At 42.7% G+C, this 9,180-nt stretch overlaps 1 long non-coding RNA gene across 2 annotated transcripts in view; it reads left to right on the forward strand.

The window, feature by feature from the left end:
- The window catches only part of LOC122559861, an 85,134-nt gene extending 79,261 nt beyond the window's left edge, over positions 1-5,873 (forward strand). For both annotated transcript variants that reach the window (XR_006314576.1, XR_006314575.1), the window contains exon 4: positions 5,076-5,873. This is a non-coding gene — a long non-coding RNA (uncharacterized LOC122559861). The remainder of the gene's footprint in view (positions 1-5,075) is intronic.
- Positions 5,874-9,180: the final 3,307 nt, after the last annotated feature.

Genomic DNA, 9,180 nt, shown 5'->3' on the forward strand with positions numbered 1-9,180 from the left:
GGCTCATTGAATTAATATTCTAATGCAGCTTCATTTGTGGATGTTGGGATGATTGCTTCTGTAGTTCAATATTTGGTCTGTATGTGTTGTTTTCCTGTAGATGCTAGTTTGAAGTTCCCCATTGACTGTTCACTCTTCTGTGCCATTTAGGAATGGCAGTTTCTTGTTGTTTTCCTCCTCTTTAGTGAATTTTATGCCAGTAAGGGTATTGTTGATGGTCTTGAAGGTTTCCTCTAATTTGTTTTGTTTAGTAATGACAACTGTGTCAACCATGTAGCGGACCCAAAGTTTGAGTTCAATGGTTGACAGAGCTGTTTGTTCAAGTCTTTGCATTACTGCCTCTGCTAAGAATCCTGATATTGGAGACCCCATGGGTGTTCCGTTGGTTTGTCTGTAGGTTTTGTTCTTGAAGGTGAGATGGGTGGTAAGGCATAGGTCCACTAGCTTGACCATGTTGCCTTTGCTGATGAAGTTAGTGGTGTTTGGTGTATGCGTCTTTGGTTTTTCTAATAGTGTAGTTAGTGTTTCCTTGGCTATGTTGATGTTGATGGATGTGAACAAGGCTGTTATGTCAAAGACGACCATTATTTCATTCTCTTCTATCTTGGTGTCTTTGATGGACTTCAGGAATTCTTGGGTGGAGTGAATAGAGTGGCGTAAGTCTTCTAATAAGTGTTTTAGTATTTGGTGTAGTTTCTTGGTTAATCTGTATGTTGGTGTTCCAGGCAGAGAGACTATGGGTCTGAGGAGGACTCCTGGTTTGTGAATTTTGTAATCCATAGAAGCATGGTGTGTCGGATCCGTCTGGTTTCAGTTTTTGGAAGTCTGTTTTGTTTATATCTCCAGATTTCTGAAGTTTTTCGAGTAGGGCTGTGATTCGGCTGTCTAGTTGCAGGGTCAGGTCTATCGCCACCTGTTGGTAAATGCCGGTATCTGCAAGCAGTGTGTTCACTTTCTCAATGTAGTCGGTTCAGCTTAAAATGACTGTCAAGTGTCCATTGTCTGCAGGTAGGATAATAATGTTTTCATCTTTTTTTGAGTCTGTCTAGTGCTTTCCTTTGTTGTGTATTGAGTGTGTTTCCTTCCTTTTTCTGAGTAATGTTGTTGCAACTGTCTGTTTAATGGTGTGCTGGGTTTCATCTGTAAGCCCATTGTCTTTCGGTGTTGTTTCTAATACTGCTTTGAAATCTTTCTTGTCCACCTCCTGGAAGTTGTAATTTAATTCTTTTACTAAGATAGTTTTTACAGTGTCTGTTAAGCGTCAGTCAGTTAAGATTTTTTTATCCATGCTTCTGTGTTGTCGGTGTTGTTATTTTATGTGAGTTTGTCTAGTTTTCTCTGCAGGTCTAGTTTTTACCTTTTCTGTGTTTGTCGCTGTCTAATGTCTATGGTTCATTGTACTGTATCTGTCCATTCATGATCTGTTGCATTGGTGTCCCAGTTGTATTTACGGAGTCTGTTGTTGGCATCATTAGTCATTTCTCTAAGCATTCTGTGACTGTTTTGCTCTTAAATGTTGCTAGTAGCAATATTTGTCGAGTGGGGTGTTAAGGGAAGGTTTGTATTTCAGACATTTAGGTAGTACCTGTTTCCTTTGACATTAGTGCAGGAAGTACAGTGGCTCACGGGTGGCGCTTTGTTGGATGGTGTTGGCTTCCCATTTTCGGGCCAGTTTTAGTGTATTGCGCCCATAGGTGTTAGCGAGTTTTAAGAAGATTTGCAGCTCAGATTGAGATTCTGGATGTAGGCTTGCTCGCTGAGCTGGAAGGTTCATTTTCAGATGTTTCGTCACCATACTAGGTAACATCATCAGTGAGCCAATGGAAGGTTTGAGTTGTAAAGAAAGGCTGGATAGGCTAGGACTTTTTTCACTGGAGCGTAGACATTTGAAAGCTGACCTGATAGAAGTTTAGAGCTGAAAATGTGTTGCTGGAAAAGCACAGCAGGTCAGGCAGCATACAAGGAGCAGGAGAATCGACGTTTCGAGCATGAGCCCTTCTTCAGAATGTTTCCTGAAGAAGGGCTCATGCCTGAAACATTGATTCTCCTGCTCCTTGGATGCTGCCTGACCTGCTGCGCTTTTCCAGCAACACATTTTTCAGCTCTGATCTCCAGCATCTCCTGATAGAAGTTTATAAAATAATGAGAGGTATAGAAAGAGTTAATAGTAGTTGCCTTTTCCCTAAGATGGGGGATTTCAAGGCTAGGGAGCACACTTTTAAGATGAGAGGAGAGTGATTTAAAAAACGCAAGGCAATCTTTTACACAGACGGTTGTTCGTGTGTGGAATATATTTCCTGAGGAAGTCGTGGATGTGGGCACAACTACAATGTTTATAAAGCATTTGGATGGATACATGAAAAGGAAAGGTTTGGAGGGATAGGGACCTGGGGCAGGCTGGTGGGACTAGTTTAGTTTGGGATTGTGTTCAGCATGTACTGGTTGGACCGAAGGGTCTTTTTCTGTGCTGTATGACTCTATGACCATGACTATCCAGCTACGTCTTACAAATCATCCCAGAAACATCTTGGCAAATCTTTTCCGAAGTCTCTCAAATCTGACAATATCCTTCCTATAGCACGGCAACCAGAACTGCACACAGTACGAGACAAGCGGCCTCACCAATGTCCTATACAAACTCAACACGATGTTCCAACTCCTATACTCAATGGTCTGAGCAATGAAAGCAAACATGCCAAACGCCTTCTTAACCATCCTGTCCACCTATGATGCAAATCTCAAAGAACTGTGCACCTGAACTCCGAGGTCTCTCTGTTTGCCAACTCTACCCAAAGGGTCGGCCATTAACTGCATAGGTCATGCCCTCATTTGTTTTACCAAAACGCAATGCCTCACATTTATCCAAATTAAACTCCATCTGCCATTCCTCAGCCCATTGGCCCAACTGATCAAGATCCCTTTGTAAACTTAGATAACTTTCCTCACTGTTGACTACGCCACTAATTTTGGTGTTATTCACCAACTTACTAACTATGTTTCCCAAATTTTCATCCAAATTGTTTATGTAAATTACAAACAGATGTAGACCTAGCAGAGATCCCTATGGAGAACTGCTGGTCATAGTCCTCCAGTCTGATAAACAATTCTCCACTATTTTGTATGCAATTGGCAAGCTCTCCTTCGATCCCCTGTGCTGTAACTTTTCTAATTAGTCTACCATGTGGAACATTGTCAAAAGCTTTACTAAAGTCCATGTAGACAACATCTACTACCCTGCTCTCATCAATATTTTTGGTTACATCCTCAAAAGACTTGATCAACTTGGTGAGACACTATTTCCCACGTACAAAATCATGCTAACTATCCCTAATCAGTCCTTGCATCTCCTAATGCATATAAATCCTCATCTCTTAGAATCCCCTCCAACAACTTACCGACCACTGATACCAAACTCACAGGTTTATAGTTCCCAGGCTTCTCCGTACAGTCTTTCTGAAATAAAGGCGCATTAGCCACTCTCCAGTCCTCTGACTCCTCACTGGTGACTGTAGTTGATAGAGGCCCCGCAATTTCTTCCCCAATTTTCCACAAAGTCTCAGAAATGTATCCACCTTAATGTTATTTAGGGCCTCCTCTGCAATGTAGACTGTTATCAAGACATCAATATCTTTTTCTGCAAGTTCCCCAGAAAACTTTTATTTCTCCACTGACATGAACTATTTGTTTAGTATCTATCTCATCTCTTGTGGTTCCACACATAGGTGATCTTAATGATGTTTAAGAGGCCCTATTCACTTCCTAGTTGATCTTTTACTCTAGAATCTCTTTGGATTATCCTTAGACTTATCTGCCATGGCTATCTCATATCCCCTTTTTGCCCACCTGATTTTCCTTTTAAGAAACCCCTTAAACCATTCAAGATATCCACCTGATCCCAGTACTCTATACTTTATATATGATTCCTTCTTATTCGTGACCAGAGCCTCAATATCTTTATTCATCCACTGTTCCCTACTCTTCCCAATCTTACCTTTCACCCTAACAGGAACATAATTCCTCTGAATTCTTGTTATCTCATTTCTAAAGGCCTCTCACTTGCAAGTCGTCACTTTACCTGTGAACAGTCTACTCCAATCAACTGTTGAAAGTTCCTATTTCTTACCGTCAAAATCTACTTTACTCCAATTAAGAACTTTATTAAACTCTTCCTCAGCCTACTGGCCCAATTGATTGAGAAGCCTTTGTAATCTTAGATAACCTTCCTCACTGTCTACTATATCACAAATTTTGGTGTCATCCACAAACATTACTAGCTATGCCTCTTAAATCCTCATTCAAATTGTTTATATAAATTACAAAGAAAAGTGGACCCATTATCGATCCCTGAGGAACACTGCTAGCCACATGCCTCCAGTCTGAAAAACATCCAATTACCACGATTCTCTGCCTCCTATCATCAAGTCAAGTCTAGGACTAGAGGGCATAGAATAAAGGGGTACCAATTTAAGACTGGGATGAGGAGGAATTTCTTCTCTCAGAGGATTGTAAGTATTTGTAACATCTTGTCACAGGAGAGAAATGGGGGCAGCCCAGAGTGGAGATGGTTCAGGTAAAACAGCAATATCCTCAAGGAGTAACAAGATGCAAGATAATGCATGGCTTAGAAAGAGGGGGATGCTGGGAATTTGTCTCCGTCAGGCAGGGCTACTTGGACTCGTGGGCACAGCTTTAGGATTAGAGGGGGTCAATTTAAAACAGAAATGAGGAGACATTTCTTCAGCCAGAGAGTGGTGGGTCTGTGGAATTCATTGCCACGGAGCGCAGTGGACTGGGACGTTAAATATCTCCAAGGCAGAGATTGATAAATTTTTGATCTCGCAAGGAATTAAGGGATATGGGGAGAGTGTGGGTAAGTGGTGTTGAAATGGCCATCTGCCATGATTGAATGGCAGAGTGGGCTGGATAGGCAGAATGGCCTTACATCGACTCCTACGTCTTATGGAGGCTGAAATTGGTTCGATTTTGTTAGATTTTGGGCAGGTAACGAAACTGCCCTTTACAACCAAAGCTCAGACTGGACCCAAAACAGTAACTCTGTTTTTCTTTCTCCACAGATGCAGCCAGACCTATTGAGTTTCTCCACCAGCTTCTGTGCCTGCTCTATCCTTTCACCACTGTGCAGTGCCCCTGCATTTACACCATCAGGATTCACACCAGTGGAGGGGAACCTCACCTGACACCAGAACAGATCAGAAAATAAATCCTTGAGTGACAACAAACAATAGCGACTTCCTGATCTGCTTTTTGTTTCCTTTGTTGCTTTCAACCTGGGGGTGCTCTGTCCTCAGAAATAAGGAAAGTTATGCATTGTATTTAGCTTACTGTGTACAAGACAAATAGAACAGGAAAGGAATGGTATAATTCTTAGCAAAAATATGTGGCATTTGTTTTGAAGTATGACTTTCCCCTGAAGTCCAGTGGGGAAGTTAGGTCAAGAAGATTGATTGGTTCTCCAAGTCATGCCCTATTTTAGTTGGAATGAAAAATCTGCTTGAAAGAAAGGAATTAGTTATCTCGACAGTATTAGCAACTGCTTATTCTTATCACTGATTATTTGTTGGTTTGAGTGATGTGTAAAGCCTGCTCTTAAGAATGCAAATCCATTTTTTCTCTGTAATTAAGGTTTTACATTCTTGACAAAGGTGAGGCACACCAGAGACCCCTGAAAATAATTCAGATGTAACAAAGGCTGAACGGATATTACTAATCTTTCTATATTAATCCCTTTTATCTCCAGTTGTGCACTTAAATTTAAAGTTAAGGATCAGAGACTTGCCTCTTTAATAGGTTTGCACTTTGATATGGTCCCCATTGATGCATTCATCTGTTCTATGTCCTAAAGCAGGATTATATTTCAACTCATTAAAAAGTTCCTTGCATGTCTACAAAAAGTGTTACTCTCTTTAAATTTATGCATTTTCTCACCATGTGAATTAACGCAAACACGAGGATGGTAATAGAAAAGATCTCCACTTTAATCGCTTGTTTGGGTATTGTATGTTCTGTGCTCATGAATGCATTGGATTTAAGTTTGCTATGTGTCCGAGCTGGTGGTGAGGACTAGCACTTGCAGCATATATATTCAGGTTCTCAAACTACCACGTTATTTCTGGGTTTTCCAAACAATGAACTTGACTTGGTGTTAGACAAACCTATGCATCAATTTTGTTCTATTATGGGTTCTTCAGTTTTTGTTTAATTCACTCATGGGCTGAGATTTATTGCCTACTCCCAAATGCCCTTAAAAATGTGGTGGCGAGTTTCCTTTTTGAATTGCTGACGTACTAATGGCCGACATCAGTTCACACTGTTGTTACAGAAGGAAATGGCAGGATCTTGACCCAGTGACAATGAAGGAACAATGGTATAGTTTCAAGTTGGGGTGATGCATTTCTTGGAGGGAGCTTGCTCATGCTGATATTCCCATGTAACTGCTGCCCTTGTCTTTCCAGATGATATGTTTGGAAGGTAAAGTACATGGAGACTTGGCGGATTATTGCAGTACCTCTGCAGTTGGTAGACGCAGATGCTACTGAGTGTTGGTGGTGGGCAGTGAATGTGTGTAAGTGTGATGCTAATCAAGCAGATTACTTTGTTCTCAATGGTATGAATCTTCCTGAGTGTTATTGAAATTGCACTCATTTTGGAAAGTCAAGATTATTCCATCACACTCTTGACCTGTGCCTTGTAGATGATGGACAGACTTTGGGAATCAGAAAGTGAGTTCCTTGCTAGAGAGTTCCCAGGCTGTGACTTGCACTCCCAGCCACAGCATTTATATGTCTCGTGCAGTTGTTTCTGGTCAAGTTTAAAACCCAGGATGTAGATAGCATGGTGTTTGTGATAGTAATACCATTAGGAGAAAATGAGGACTGCAGATGCTGGAGATGAATGTCGATATTGTGAATGATGCTGAAAATTGTGCAATCTTTAGTGAACATCCCCACTTCTGACCTTATGATGGAGGGAAGATGATTGCTGCAGCAACTGAAGATGGTTGGGCCAAGGACACTAACCTGAGGAACTCCTGCAGAGATGCCCATGAGCTGAGATGATTGACCTCCGACAACCACAAGTGCAGTCATCTTCACTTCTCCTCTTCAGTTCTGTTTGTATTTGAACCATGGTTGTAATGAGGTCAGGAGCTGAATGGCCCTGGCAGAACCCAAACTGGACATCGCTGAGCAGGTGTTGCTTGATGGCACTAGTGATGACACCTTTCAGCACCTTACTGATGATCAAGAGTAGACTGATGGGGTGACAATCGGCCGAGCATGACCAGAAAACCAGTCAGCAACAAGTCTTATTCTAGAAGTTGCAAAATGTTAGTTTTCATATTATAAGTAAAGGTAAAGTCATCATGGTCTTACCAGAACATAGAGCTGCTCTACCATGAATGAGAGAGAGTGAGAGACAATGAGTGGTGGTTTAACCTGAGGGTCACCGTGCCTCAAGCAAACAGAAGAGGTTGAGAAGTAAACTCCTTCATGGTAACCACAGCCAGGGCAGCAGTGAAACCCACACTGTTGGCCTCACTTCACATTGCAAATCATTTGTCCAGTTAACTGCCAGAGGGTGTGGTGGAGGCTGGTACAATTGCAACATTTAAGAGGCATTTGGATGGGTATATGAATAGGAAGGGTTTGGAGGGATAGGGCTGGGTGCTGACAGGTGGGACTAGATTGGGTTGGGATATCTGGTCGGCATGGACGGGTTGGACTGAAGGGTCTGTTTCCATGCTGTACATCTCTATGACTCTAACTGACCCTCCCTTGTACATATTTTTATATTTGTTTTTTTTTAGAACCAAACAAAATGCAGCTAGAAATGGACACTGATGATCCACAGCACACAGTTTGTTGCTCAATTTCTCTTTGTCTCTGCACAAAACCAGAAATCCTAAAATATCGATGAGAAGCTTTTGTATTCAGTTGTGTAATTAGCAAAGCATGAGTTTGACCACCTTATACCACAGCCCCACAAGGCTGTGGATACTTAACTATACAGTTTATTCAGAGCAGAGGGTAAGAGATTTGCGGATCCTACAGAAACCCTTAAAGGTATGGGAAGAGTGTGGGACCATGGAATTGAGATAGAAGATCAGACACCATCCCAACGAATGGTACAACAAGGTCAAAAGGGATGAATGGTCTATATACCTATTCCAATCACTTAGACCCTTATGTTTGTATCTAATTTTTCACAACACCTTTCATTAACCTGTTCTGAAATGTAAGACATTCTTTTCAACATTATATCTCCCCTTTCATTTGAGCCATTTCCTTCTGTGTGAGCATGCCAATTTTGTGCCAATTTACACCAAATTATACACAACTTGACTTTACCAGCTTGCTTTCTCAAAGAAATTGAAATAACTGCACAAGAGGCCGATATCCCTTCACCGAGTCACCCTTAATTTACATGTGCATAGTTACACAGGCTATGTTCATCCAGATTCTGGATCAGTGGTGCTGGAAGAGCACAGCAGTTCAGGCAGCATCCGAGGACAGGCAAAATCCGAGGACAGGCTCTCGATCCGCCCTATGCCCTTCAGGCTCTCGGTCCACCCTAACACACCTTCTGACCACCTCTAAAACAGCCCGTCCTGTTTCCCCACCCCTTCCAATGACAACAGTGATCAGGACGGCCTACCCATCTTCCGGCTTCCCTAACCGCCCTTCACGCCTACCGGCCGCCTCTAGGACAGCCTGCCCGGGGTGACAGCCTACTCGCCTTCCAGTTCTCGGTCTGCTCTTACATACTATCAGGGTCTCGCCCACCCTGATGTGCTATCCGCCCTGTGGACTGCCCTGACACACCTTCCAGCCACCTCTAGGACAGCCTGTCCCCTTCCCCAGAGATGACAGCGTGCAGGGCAACCCACAAGCCTTCCGGATCTCAGCCTGCCCCTACGCAACCTCTGGTTTTGGGCCACTCTGACACACCTTCCGACCACCTCTAGGACAGCCCGTCCTGATTACCCCTTCTTGGGACAACAGCATTCAGGATGGCCTACCCATCTTCTGGCTCTCGGGGTGACTGGCATTAGGATGGTCTACTACCTTCCAGCCTTTTGGGCAGCCTACCCACCTTCTGGTTCACAAGACGGCCTACCCAACCTCTGGGTCTCGAGATGATGGCTTTCAGAACAACCTATGA

Source organism: Chiloscyllium plagiosum, chromosome 19 (genome assembly GCF_004010195.1).
Source record: "Chiloscyllium plagiosum isolate BGI_BamShark_2017 chromosome 19, ASM401019v2, whole genome shotgun sequence".
Taxonomy (NCBI): domain Eukaryota; kingdom Metazoa; phylum Chordata; class Chondrichthyes; order Orectolobiformes; family Hemiscylliidae; genus Chiloscyllium; species Chiloscyllium plagiosum.